The 13,556-nt window shown below is 36.7% G+C and overlaps 1 non-coding gene across 1 annotated transcript; it reads left to right on the top strand.

Annotated features, from left to right (window-relative positions):
* The first annotated feature begins 11,535 nt into the window (after nt 1-11,535).
* On the top strand, nt 11,536-11,639 carry LOC112704242 (small nucleolar RNA R71). Its single transcript, XR_003154877.1, has one exon. It is a non-coding gene; the product is annotated as a small nucleolar RNA R71 (small nucleolar RNA).
* Nucleotides 11,640-13,556: the final 1,917 nt, after the last annotated feature.

The raw sequence follows: 13,556 nt of genomic DNA, 5'->3' as shown, positions 1-13,556 counted from the left end.
GTTTTTGTTCTCTGTTTTAAATTGAAACCAAGGTGTTTGTGTTTTAGCCTCACTAAGAAAGTTTCATCTCTGATATGAGTAATTTCAATTTTCCTTGGTGTTGTGTTTTCCAAAATTCAAATGGAGTTCAACTCATCTTATGATCAAACAAATTTTATGGGATATTACCCACCATCACCAATCTCTAATGGTGGTTGGGAATATCACCAAGAAATCACAGATTCTGAGCACTCCAATCCATGGAGAAATGCTTCAGAACCACAAGATGAGCAAGAGAATCATATGGGATATTTCTCACCACCACAAAATGATTCAAGTCATTATTCTAATGGAGGCTGGGAGTATAACCAAGAAACTGCAAATTCTGAGCAGTCAAGTCACATGAGAGAGTGTCCAACCTCACCTTCCAGTTCTATATTTGAAAATTCTTTATCAATTAACTATGCCTCAACACAAAATCCATCCCAAGACTCACAACCAACACAAATTTCCAAGAGCCAAAGACTCTCAAGGATTGAGTCCATGCTCAAAGGATTTGAAGAGAAGACAAAGAAACACGAGAAAAAAACTAGAAAACTTCCTCACAAACATGGAAGTAATGTTAGCTCAATTGGTGAGTGCAACAAAGAAAGAGGAAGGGCAAGATGAGGAAGCCTCTGTATCAAGTGAACTTTCAATGAAGAATGAGGTTGTTGAAAATGAAACTGCACCTGAGGTGACAAAGGAACATGAACATTCACAACCCTCACAAACTTCCCTTGAATCTGTGATCGACAAATATGAAGAGGAGATGAAGAAATCTTGGGAAAAACAACAAACATCCTCCCTAAAAGAGCTATTAAGTCAAATGTTGAGTACAAAAGAAGGATTGGAGGAGCAAGAAAGTGAGGAAGACACTCAAGAGAAGTCACACTCAACTGAAGCAAAGAAGTGCAAAGAGGAAGGGCTCATGGAACAACCAATTCAAAAGGCTTTTGATGAGGAGAAAAATCCAATAAACACACAGAAACCAAGTCTTGAATACAAAGGAGTGAAGGCAACTAACAAGAGCACCAATCAAGTCCCTGGTCCAGCAAGCAAGGTCAATCAATCCATTTACAAAAGGAAGCTTGCTGAGGAGAGGCCAAGACAAGGGACAATAGCTGAATCTTCTCCCCCTTTGAGGTCATTCCTCTTAACAAATTGGAAGAAGAGGAAGAAAGTGAAGAACAGGTGGACAGTAGGTACATTTCTTCTCCATGCTTTGTTTAAATTTCAATAAATTGGCATATGATTACATTCTAAGTTTGGTGTTGCCTTGCAACAAATTATTTTCAATCTTTTTGGATGATTGCATCAAATCAAAAATGAAAAGTGACACACCAAAATTCTAAGTTTGGTGTGCCACTTATTTTCTATGCAAATCATTCAAGCAACACTAATTGTCTGCATAATCATAATGCCTCTGCAGTTTTATTTTTCTCTTTTAATTTGACACTTTCTCATTCAACTTGCTTTAGTCATTTTTCTGTTTTTAAATGCTTTCATTTAGTTTGCTTATTAACTATTTTTGTTAATACATCACCAAGACATCCTTATTCATGACAGACTCTTCATTTGGTGATTGTATTTAACAAATAATAGTTTCTTTTGTTTAGTTTTAGTTCAAATAAATTGACATATGGTTGCATTCTAAGTTTGGTGTTGCTATGCAACAAAATTTGGTTCCAATGCTTACTAGATACTTGCACTAATTTCAAGTGAAAGTGTCACACTAAGTTTGGTGTGCCACTTATCTTTTATGCAATGTATTGTGCTCACCTTCTTATGTTTGCAATCAAAATGTCTCTGTCTCTGGTGCCTTGATTGTTATCTTTCATTTTGCTTGCTTAAAACACATGTGCTACTAACATTTCATCGTGTAAGACATTCATAATCCATCTTAGCCCTATAGCCATTGTTCTAATTGTTGCTTGAGGATGAGCAAGCATTATGAGTTTGGCAAGGGAAATGGAAGAATAAGAGGAAAATGACAACAATAGAGAAGATGGAATACAAGGTTGTAAAGTTCCTTTTCCTCTCCTTTGTTTCCAGAACTTTAAATTGCATGATTGTCTTTATATTCTCTGTATGCATGTGTGGTATGAATAAGCATAGCTTGAATCTTGATTTGTAACATGTTGCTGTGGTATTATGACTACCAACTTGAGTTTTGTGAGTTTAAAAGCAGTAAAGCATCATGATCATAAACAAACAAGGAATTAAAGAAGAGTTTAGCATGTGCATACAAGTATTGGAAAGCTAGTATGATTAATTGTTGCTCAATTGCATTGGATTTTATTTAATTGAAGTTTTCATCTAGGACATTTTGTGAAATCTTTTGAAATCATGAAAACCTTGAAAAAAAGCAAAAAAAAGGGCAAGAAAAGAAAAAGGGAAAGAATGAGAAAGCTAAAGGCTCTGAGTACCAATGGCAAGTTATTTGTTAAGTGCTTGTGGTGTTTATGTATCAAGCCAAATGCTTGAAAACAAAACACTTAGAAGTCAAGGCTAGGCTCAAGTGCAAAAGCACTCCCTCAAAGCTCAAGGCTCTGAGCATCAATGATTAAAGAGTCAAGAAAAGAAACAAATGAGCTTAATGAAGTCCTCTAATTAAATACTTGTGGTACTTATGTATCAAGTGGTAATACTTGAAAACAAAGCATTTAGAAGTCGTAGCTTTGTTATTAACTCATGGGGCAAAGCACCCAAAAAGAGAAGCTAAAAAAAATCAAAAGCTTGTTTCAAGGAAGAATTATAAGAAAAAGATTTCATAAATTGAGCTAGATAGAAGCATCAATCATTTACATTTCTTTTGTGATTGAAGCATGCATAGAAAACTAGCTTACCATGAAAATTGAGTTGCTATTCTTCTTACCTTGGATTGTCAATCTTTATTGCATGATTCTTTTCTTGCTTGGGGACAAGCAAGGTTTAAGTTTGGTGTTGTCATGACATGTCACCATGTCATGTTTTTCTATGCTTTTTCATACAATAAATTGATGATTAGTGCTTAAATATTGCATTCTTTTGTGCTTAATTGGAATATTTCTTTGATCTTTTAATTTTATAAATCTTGTAGGAAATAAGAAGAAAAAGAAGCAAAGAAGCACAAAATAAGCTAAAAAGGAGAAAAAAAGAGCTTTGGGGCACACTTTGAAGTTGGAGCACACTTTGGAGCCTTAGGCCACGCTTTTAAAAGCGTGGCTGATGACCAAATCAAAAAAGGAAGCAACCAGCACGCACATTGCTCTGCTCTTGCCAAGAGCAAAGCAATATCGTGATGAAACAAAGTGAGGTTGGAAGCAAATTTTTGCTAAGTTAAAATCTGGGCACTCACAACATGACCATGCCTTCTTCAAAGGGCTATAACTTGAGTTACAGATGTCCAATTGATGTGCTTTCAGTTGCGTTGGAAAGCTGACATTCAGAGCTTTCCAACGATATATGGCAATCTATATTTGGCATGAAACTGAGGCACGAATGAAAGGCATCTTTAAGGACCAAAAACAAGCAAAAAAATCAGCCAATGCTTCCACCAAGGTTCGAAGCTGGAGCCTCACTCTAAAGCAATGTAGCGCTCATTATTCTGCTATGCTCTCTTGGTGAGAGCAATGTCGTGCTCTCTTCATAAAAATTCAAGGAAAATTGTTTCCCCAAATTCTTTCACAAGGGTTTGAACTTGGGACCTCCCCTTGGAAGCTCCATTGCGCTGCTCACAAGGAGAGCAGAGCACTACTCCTTGGTGCCACACACATGAGGCGCACAACACAACACGGGCCAGGAAGCTTGGAGCACACAAGACACAGCACAAGCTCAATGCTCCGCTCTCTACAAGAGCATAGCGCTCTACTGGGAGCAAACACTCATGGGCCAAAATTCAACCAAAATTCCATTCAAATTCAATTCCTCACCAAATTGAATCAAGGCCAACCAAACCCATTTCTCCTCAAATCCAAAGCAAGCAAAGCCCACATCATCACTCAAAGGCACAAGAACAAGCTAGAATTAGAATTTTCATTTAATTTGTTTTTCATTTCAATTTCATTTTATTTTGTAAAAAGCCTATATAAAGGCATCATTCTCATTTCATAGAGAAGGCTAGCTCTAATAGAGAGCATTAAAAGGCTAGCTCCACTAGGGAGCATTAGGAGTAGTAGTAGAGAGCTCTCTCTTTTAGTTTTCTTTTCTTTGTTTTGAATCTTGGGTGGAGAATTGAAGGAATTCTGTTTCATTCTCCCTTTGAGATTTCTCTTTGTTTTGCCTTGTTGCATAATTTCAGTGAATTGCAATTTAAATCAAAGTTTTCCTACTGCTTTCATCTTCATTTCTTCTTCAATCTACCTGCTGTTGAATCAAGGAAGGGCTTGAGATCTAGACTTGTTTTCTAGTCTCTTTGATTTCCTGAGATCTTCATTTGTCTCTTTAAATTTCACAATTGAGCTTAATTACATTCTGTGTTGCTTCTTCAAGCAATTTTCCATTTCTGTTTAAATCTGCTGCACTTATTTCATCTTTTACTCCTCTGCTTGATTGCTCTTTACATCTTCTTGTTGAATTTTAAATTCCCTGCACCCAACCCCCTTTACATTTAATGCAATTTACATTTCGTGCAATTTAAGTTTCAGCTATTTTACTTTCTTGCACTTTATGTTTTATGCAATTTTACTTTCCGTAACTTTAAATTTCCTGTCATTTACAATTCTGTTGGCTACATTTCATCCAATATCCCTTCAATGTTAGCTTGACTAAACTAATCACCCACTAAAGTTGCTTGATCCATCAATCCCTGTGGGATCGACCTCACTCTTGTGAGTTATTACTACTTGATGCGACCCGGTACACTTGCCGGTGAGTTATGTGTGTGTTGGAAATTCGTTTTTCCACAAAAACACCATCAAGAGACATTCATGGCAAGGATTGAGAATATAGGCTTTCTATTCTAGTCACTAATTATCATACAACGATTAACAAGAGCTAATCCTATTTGGTCATCTCCAACATTGGAAGAAGGTACAATGTTATCTTCACATGAGAGAAAGTCAAATAAGACTAGTTAATCTTAATCCAAAAGTCCTAATCAACTTACTAATTGAATTAGCAAGAGATTAGAGTCAATGGAAACAGTATTAACTAACAACTCTAGATCACTAAAATAAGTTGGGTATTAATGACTCAAGAGCACTTAATTAACATCCAACCAAGTATTTTGTCAAACACTTGGAAGGTATAGAAGCAAAGCATAATAAATTGCAAGGAAGAATAAATTCTACTACTACCCAATGCAAGAAAAGTAAGATTAACAACTCAATTAAATAATAAAGGAACATAAAACTTAAATTGCATTAAATGAAAATCAAAGTAACAAGAGTGCTCATAAACATAAAAGTGACATAAAAGGAAAATTAACACCATAAACTGAAAGAACAAAGACGTAGGAAGAGGAAATTGTAAAAAAAATAAGATGGAAACAAGAAATTAAACCTAGATCTAAGAGGAAAATTAACCTAATTCTAACCTAATTCTAGAGAGAAGAGGGAGCTTTTCTCTCTAGAAACTACCTAAAGCATGGTCCTAAGATAAACTAATTGCTCCCTCGTTGACCCATCTTGAGTTCTACATCAAATAGCCTAAAAAATGAGTTGGATTTGGGCCTGGAAAGCTCAAAAATATCCACTAGCGATTTCACTTTAATGAGGTCACCTAATCAGTGTCACGTGTGCGTGTGGATGATGCGTGCACATTGGTGCACGAAATTGTGATCTCTAATAATGGCATTCAACTTGGTATGCGCGTTTATAACTCAGCACTTTCTTCACAACTTCGCACAACTAACCAGCAAGTGCACTGGGTCGCCCAAGTAATAAACCTTACATGAGTAAGGGTCGATCCCACGGAGATTGTTGGTATAAAGCAAGCTATGGTCATCTTATAAATCTCAGTTAGGCGGATGATAAATGGTTATGGAGTTTTCGAATAATAATAATAAATAAATAGAAAATAAAGATAGAAATACTTATGTAGATCATTGATGAGAATTTCAGACAAGTGTATGGAGGTGCTTTGTCCATGTTGGATCTCTGCCTTCCTACTGCTTTCATCCAATCCTTCTTACTCCTTTCCATGGCAAGTTGTATGCAGGAGATCACCGTTGTCAATGGCTACATCCCATCCTCTCAGGAAAATGGTCCAAATGCTCTGTCACAGCACGGCTAATCATCTGTCGGTTCTCGATCATGTCGGAATAGAATCCCTAGATTCTTTTGCGTTTGTCATCACGCCCAACAATCGCGAGTTTGAAGCTCGTCACAGTCATTCAATCCCTGAATCCTACTCAGAATACCACAGACAAGGTTTAGACTTTCCGCACTCTCATGAATGCCGCCATCAATTCTAGCTTATACCACGAAGATTCTGTTTAAGGAATCCAAGAGATATGCGCCCGGTCTAAGGTAGAACGGAAGTGGTTGTCAGTCACGCGTTCATAGGTGAGAATGATGATGAGTGTCATGGATCATCACATTCATCATGGTGAAGTGCAACGAATATCTTAGAACGGAATAAACTGAATTGAATAGAAAATAGTAGTAATTGCATTAAAACTCGAGGTACAGCAGAGCTCCACACCCTTAATCTGTGGTGTGTAGAAACTCCATCGTTGAAAATACATAAGTGATGAAGGTCCAGGCATGGCCGAATGGCCAGCCCCCAAAACGTGATCACAGGATCAAAAATACAATCCAGGATCTAGGATCTCTAATGCAATAATAAAATGTCCTATTTATAATAGACTAGCTACTAGGGTTTATAGAAGTAAGTAATTGATGCAGAAATCCACTTCCGGGGCCCACTTGGTGTGTGCTTGGGCTGAGCTTGAGCTTTACACGTGCATAGGCTTCTTTTAGAGTTGAACGCCAAGTTGTAACATGTTTTTGGCGTTCAACTCTGGTTCGTGACGTGTTTCTAGCGTTTGACTCCAGAATGCAGCATGGAACTGGCGTTGAGCGCCAGTTTACGTCATCTATTCTTGAATAAAGTATAAATTATTATATATTGCTGGAAAGCTCTGGATGTCTACTTTCTAACGCCGTTAAGAGCGCACCATTTAAAGTTTTGTAGCTCCAGAAAATCCATTTCAAGTGCAGGGAGGTCAGAATCCAATAGCATCAGCGGTCCTTTGTCAGCCTTCTATCAGAGTTTTGCTTAGATCCCTCAATTTCAGCCAGAAATTACCTGAAATAACAGAAAAATACACAAACTCATAGTAAAGTCAAGAAATGTGAATTTAGCATAAAAACTAATGAAAACATCCCTAAAAGTAGCTAGATCCTACTAAAAACTACCTAAAAACAATGCCAAAAAGCGTTAAATTATTCGCTCATCACAACACCAAACTTAAATTGTTGCTTGTCCCCAAGCAACTGAAAATCAAATAGAATAAAAAGAAGAGAATATAATATAAATCCCAAAATATCAATGAATATTAGTTCTAATTAGATGAGCGGGACTTGTAGCTTTTTGCTTCTGAATAGTTTTGGCATCTCACTTTATCCTTTGAAGTTTAGAATGATTGGCATCTATGGGAACTTAGAATTTCAGATAGTGTTATTGATTCTCCTAGTTAAGTATGTTGATTCTTGAACACAGCTACTTTTATGAGTCTTGGCCGTGGCCCTAAGCATTTTGTTTTCCCGTATTACCACCGGATACATAAATGTCACATACATATGACTGGGTGAACCTTTTCAGATTGTAACTCAGCTTTGCTAAAATCCCCAGTTAGAGGTGTCCAGGGTTTTTAAGCACACTCTTTTTGCTTTGGATCACTACTTTAACCACTCAGTCTCAAGCTTTTCACTTGGACCTGCATGCCACAACCACATGGTTAGGGACAGCTTGATTTAGCCACTTAGGCTTGAATTTTATTTCCTTGGGCCCTCCTATCATTGATGCTCAAAGCCTTGGATCCTTTTTACCCTTGCCTTTTGGTTTTAAGGGCTATTGGCTTTTCTGCTTGCTTTTTTTCTTTTTCTTTCTATATTTTTTTTTGCCAATTTTTTTTCTCAAGCTTTTGCTTTTTCACTGCTTTTTCTTGCTTCAAGAATCAATTTTATGATTTTTCAGATTATCAATAGCATTTCTCTTTGTTCATCATTCTTTCAAGAGCCAACAATTTTAACATTCATAAAAAACAAGATAAAAAATATGCACTGTTCAAGCATTTATTCAGAAAACAAAAAGTATTGTCACCACATCAATATAATTAAACTAAATTCAAGGATAAATTCGAAACTTATGTACTTCTTGTTCTTTTGTATTAAAACATTTTTCATTTAAGAGAGGTGAAGGATTCATGGAATTATTTATAGCCTTAAGACATAGTTACTATATACTAATGATCATGAAGTAGAGACACAAAACATAAACAAACATAGAGCATAAAAACCAAAAAAAATAGAGAAATAAGAACAAGGAATGAGTCCACCTTAGTGAGGGTGGCGCCTTCTTGAAGGATCAATGGTGCTTTTGAGCTCCTCTATGTCTCTTCCTTGCCTTTGTTGCTTCATCCCTAGTGATTTTGGTGCTCCTAACCTTAGTTGCTCCCAATAATTGTGTGGAGGAAAATGTATCCCCTGAGGTATCTCAGGGATTTCTTGATGAGGAAATTCCTCATGCTCTCTTGATGTGCAGTCAAATGATCTACTACTGAGCTATGGACATTTGAGATGAATCTCTCCATCTCCCATAACTCAGAGGTGGAAGCTTTTGTCTTCCCTTTCCTCTTTCTTTTCCTCTTTCTTTTTTTTTTGAGGTTTCTCTGGCCTTAGGTTCCATAAATGGTTATGGAAAAACAAAAAGCTATGCTTTTACCACCCCAAACTTAAAATATTGCTTGCCCTCGAGCAAGAGAAGAAAGAATAGATGAAGAAGAAGAAGAAAATATGGAGGAGAGGGAGAGGAGGTTGTGTTTCGGCCAAGGAGGAGAAGAGAGGGTTGTGTTGTGTGAAAATGAAGAAGAATGGAGGGGTATTTATAGTGGAGGGAGAGGGGTTAAGGTTCGGCCATATGATTTTGAATTTTGAAGGTATGTGGGGTTTATGGAGAAGAGTGGAAGGATGTGAGTGGTGAAGAGGTGATGGGGAAGAGAGATTGAGGTGATTGGTGAAGGGTTTTGGGGAAGAGTGTTATTGGATTGTGTGAAGAGGAGAGAAGGTGAGTTGAGGTAGGTGGGGATTCTGTGGGGTCCACAGATCCTGAGATGATCCTGTGGGGTCCACAGATCCTAAGGTGTCAAGGATTTACATCCCTGCACCAATGAGGCGTGTAAAATGCCCTTTTCATGCAATCCTGGCATTCAACGCCAGATTGATGCTTGTTTCTGGCATTGAACGCTAGCTTCATGCTTGTTTTGGGCGTTCAACGCCCATTTGCAGCATGTTTCTAGCATTGAATGCCAGTTCCATGCTTGTTTCTGGCATTCAGCACCAGCTCTCCTCAGGGTGTTTTCCTGGCGTTTAAACACCAGGATGTTGCTTGTTTCTAGTGTTCAACGCCAGATCCATACTCTGTTCTGGCGTTGAACGCCAGCCAGATTCTCCTTACTGGCGTTTAAATGCCAGTAAGTCCTTCCTCCAGGGTGTGATTTTTCTTCTGCTGTTTTTGATTCTGTTTATAATTTTAGTATTTTTTCGTGACTCCACATGATCATGAACCTAATAAAACATAAAAGAACAATAAAAAAGAAAAATAAAATTAGATAAATAAAATTGAGTTGCCTCCCAATAAGCGCTTCTTTAATGTCAATAGCTTGATAGTGGGCTCTCATGGAGCCACACAGGTAACCAGGTCAATATTGTAGACTCCCAACACCAAACTTAGAGTTTGGATGTGGGGATTCAACACCAAACTTAGTGTTTGGCTGTGGCCTCCCAACACCAAACTTAGAGTTTGATGGTGGGGGCTTTGTTTGACTCTGTACTGAGAGAAGCTTTTCATGCTTCCTCTCCATGTATACAGAAGAACACCCTTGGGTCTTAAACACAAGGTAGTCCCCATTCAATTGAAGGACTAATTCTCCTCTGTTAACATCTATCACAGCTCCTGCTGTGGCTAGGAAAGGTCTTCCAAGGATGATTCATTCATCCTCCTCCTTCTTAGTGTCTAAGATTATGAAATCATTAGGGATGTAACCTTTACCAACACGTCCTCTACCAATCCATAAGCTTGTCTTACTGACTTGTCTGCCATTTGCAATGAGAATATGGCAGGTTGTACCTCAATGATCCCCAGCTTCTCCATTACAGAGAGTGGCATTAGATTTATGCCTGACCCTAGGTCACACAGAGCCTTTTCAAAGGTCATAGTGCCTATGGTACAGGGTATTAAGAATTTACCAGGATCTTGTTTCTTTTGAGGTAAAGTTTGCTGAACCCATGTATCTAGTTCACCAATGAGCAAGGAAGGTTCCCTTCCCAAGTCTCATTTCCAAACAACTTGGTATTCAACTTCATGATAGCTCCTAGATATTGAGCAACTTGCTCTCCAGTTACATCTTCATCCTCTTCAGAGGAAGAATAGTTTTCAGAGCTCATGAATGGCAGAAGGAGGTATAATGGGATCTTTATGGTCTCTATATGACCTTCAGATTCCTTTAAATCCTCAATAAGGAGCTCCTTCTTGCTTGAGAGACGTCCCCTGAGGTCTTCCTCATTGGGATTCACGTCCTCTCCTTTCTCTCTAGGTTCAGCCATGTTGATTATGTCAATGGCCTTGTACTCTCTTTTTGAATTCTCTTCAGTATTGCTTGGGAGAGAACTAGGAGGAGTTTCAGTGACTTTCTTACTCAGCTGGCCCACTTGTGCCTCCAGATTTCTAATGGAGGACCTTGTTTCACTCATGAAGCTCAAAGTGGCCTTAGACAGATCAGAGACTATATTTGCCAAGTTAGAGGTGCTCTACTCAGAATTCTCTGTCTGTTGTTAAGAAGATGATGGAAAAGGCTTGCCATTGCTAAACCTGTTTCTTCTACCATTATTAAAGCCTTGATGAGGCTTTTGTTGATCTTTCCATGAGAAATTTAGATGATTTCTCCATGAGGAATTATAGGTGTTGCCAAAGGCTTCCCCCATGTAATTTACCTCTGCCATTGCAGGGTTTTCAGGATCATAGGCCTCTTCTTCAGAAGATGCCTCTTTAGTACTGTTGGATGCATTTCGCCATCCATTCAGACTTTGAGAAATCATGTTGACTTGTTAAGTCAACATTTTGTTCTAAGCCATTATGGCATTCAGAGCATCAATCTCAAGAACTCCCTTCCTCTGAGGCATCTCATTATTCACGGAATTCCTCTCAGAAGTGTACATGAATTGATTATTTGCAACCATTTCAATAAGTTCATGAGCTTCTGCAGGTGTTTTGTTTAGGTGAATGGATCCACCTACAGAATGGTCCAGTGACATCTTAGAGAACTCAGATAGACCATAATAGAATATATCTATCATGGTCCACTCTAAAAACATGTCAGAAGGACACTTTTTGGTCATCTGCTTGTATCTTTCCCAAGCTTCATAGAGGGATTCACCATCTTTTTGCTTGAAGGTCTGAACATCCACTCTAAGCTTGCTCAGCTTTTGAGGAGGGAAGAACTTAACCAAGAAGGCCGTGACCAGCTTATCCCAAGAGTCCAGGCTATCCTTAGGTTGTGAGTCTAACCATGTTCTAGCTCTGTCTCTTACAGCAAAAGGGAAAAGTATGAGCCTGTAGACTTCAAGATCTACTCCATTAATCTTAACAGTCTCACAAATCTGCAAGAACTCAGTTAAAAATTGGTAGGGATCTTCTGATGGAAGTCCATAAAACTTGCAGTTTTGTTGCATTAGAGCAACTAGTTGAGGTTTCAGCTCAAAATTATTTGCTCCAATGGCAGGAATTGAGATGCTTCTTCCATCAAACTTGGAAGTAGGTGTAGTATAATCACCAAGCATCCTCCTTGCATTATTGTTGTTGGGTTCGGCTGCCATATCCTTTTCTTGTTCAAAATTTCAGTAATTTAGCTTCTCTTAGTTTCCTCTTTAGAGTTCTTTCAGGTTCAGGATCAGCTTCAACAAGAATGCCTTTTTCCTTGTTCCTACTCATATGAGAAAGAAGAGAATAGAAAAGGAAGAGGAATCCTCTATGTCACAGTATAGAGATTCCTTTATGTTAGTAGAAGAAGAAAGGGAATAAGAGTGAGGAAGAATGAAGAATCCAAACACAAGGGTGAGGATAGGTTCAGATTCTTGAGATGAAGAGAAGTGTTAGTAAATAAATAAATAAATAGAATAAGATGAGAGAGAGAAGTTTTGGAAAATAATTTTTGAAAAGGAGTTAATGATTTTCAAAAATTAAAGGGGAAATAAAATTAAAATTAAAATTTAAAATAATTAATTCGTTAAAAAGAATTTTTGAAAAAGAGGGAGGTATTTTCGAAAATTGGAGAGAGAAAAGTTTTTAGTTGGTTTTGAAAAAGATAAAAAAAATAAACAAAAGTTAATTGGTTAGTTTGAAAAAGATTTGAAAATCAAAATTGAAAAGATAAGAAGATAAGAAGATAGTTTGAAATCAAATTTTTGAAAAAGATAAAATTTTGAAAAAGATATGATAAAAAGATATGATTAAAAAGATATGGTTAGAAAAGATTTGATTTTTAAAATTAAAATTAATTACTTGACTAATAAGAAACTAAAAGATATGATTCTAGAATTTAAAGATTGAACCTTTCTTAACAAGAAAGTAACAAACTTCAAATTTTTTGAATCAATCACATTAATTGTTAATAAAGTTTTCAAAAATTATGAATTAAAGATAAGAAAAAGATTTTAAAATTCAAATTAAAAATTTTTGAAAAAATAGTAAGAAAAATGAAAAAGATTTGATTTTTGAAAAGGTTTTGAAAAGATAAGATTTTTAAAATTGAAAATTTGACTTGACTTACAAGAAATAACTAATTTAAAAAAAATTGACTAAGTCAACTCAAATTTTCGAAATTTTGAGAGAATTAAGGAAAAGATATTTTTTATTTTTGAATTTTTAATGATGAGAGAGAAAAACACAAATATGACCCAAAACATGAAAATTTTGAATCAAAACACATGATGCATGCAAGAACACTATGAATGTCAAGATGAACACCAAGAACACTTTGAAGATCATGATGAACAACAAGAACATATTTTTGAAAAAAAATCTTGATGCAAAGAAAACATGCAAGACACCAAACTTAAAACATGACACAAGACTCAAACAAGAATCACAAAATTTTTTTGATTTTATTATTTTTTTGGATTTTATTTTATATTTTTCGAAAAACATATAGGAAAAAGAAAATAAGAAATTCAAAATTTTTAAGAAGAATTCTAGGATGTTAGCCTAAAGTTCCAATTCAAGGGTTGGACATGGCTTAATAGCCAGCCAGCTTTAGGATGGCATTACATGCATTGAGGTGATTAGTTGAAGTCTCACTCCAAAAGGATTTGGATATGGCTTTACAGCCAGCTAGG

The sequence above is a fragment of the Arachis hypogaea genome, chromosome 7, assembly GCF_003086295.3.
Source record: "Arachis hypogaea cultivar Tifrunner chromosome 7, arahy.Tifrunner.gnm2.J5K5, whole genome shotgun sequence".
In the NCBI taxonomy this organism is placed as follows: domain Eukaryota; kingdom Viridiplantae; phylum Streptophyta; class Magnoliopsida; order Fabales; family Fabaceae; genus Arachis; species Arachis hypogaea.
Note: the sequence above shows the minus strand (reverse complement) of the source record. Positions and strands in the feature narration are given on the sequence as shown.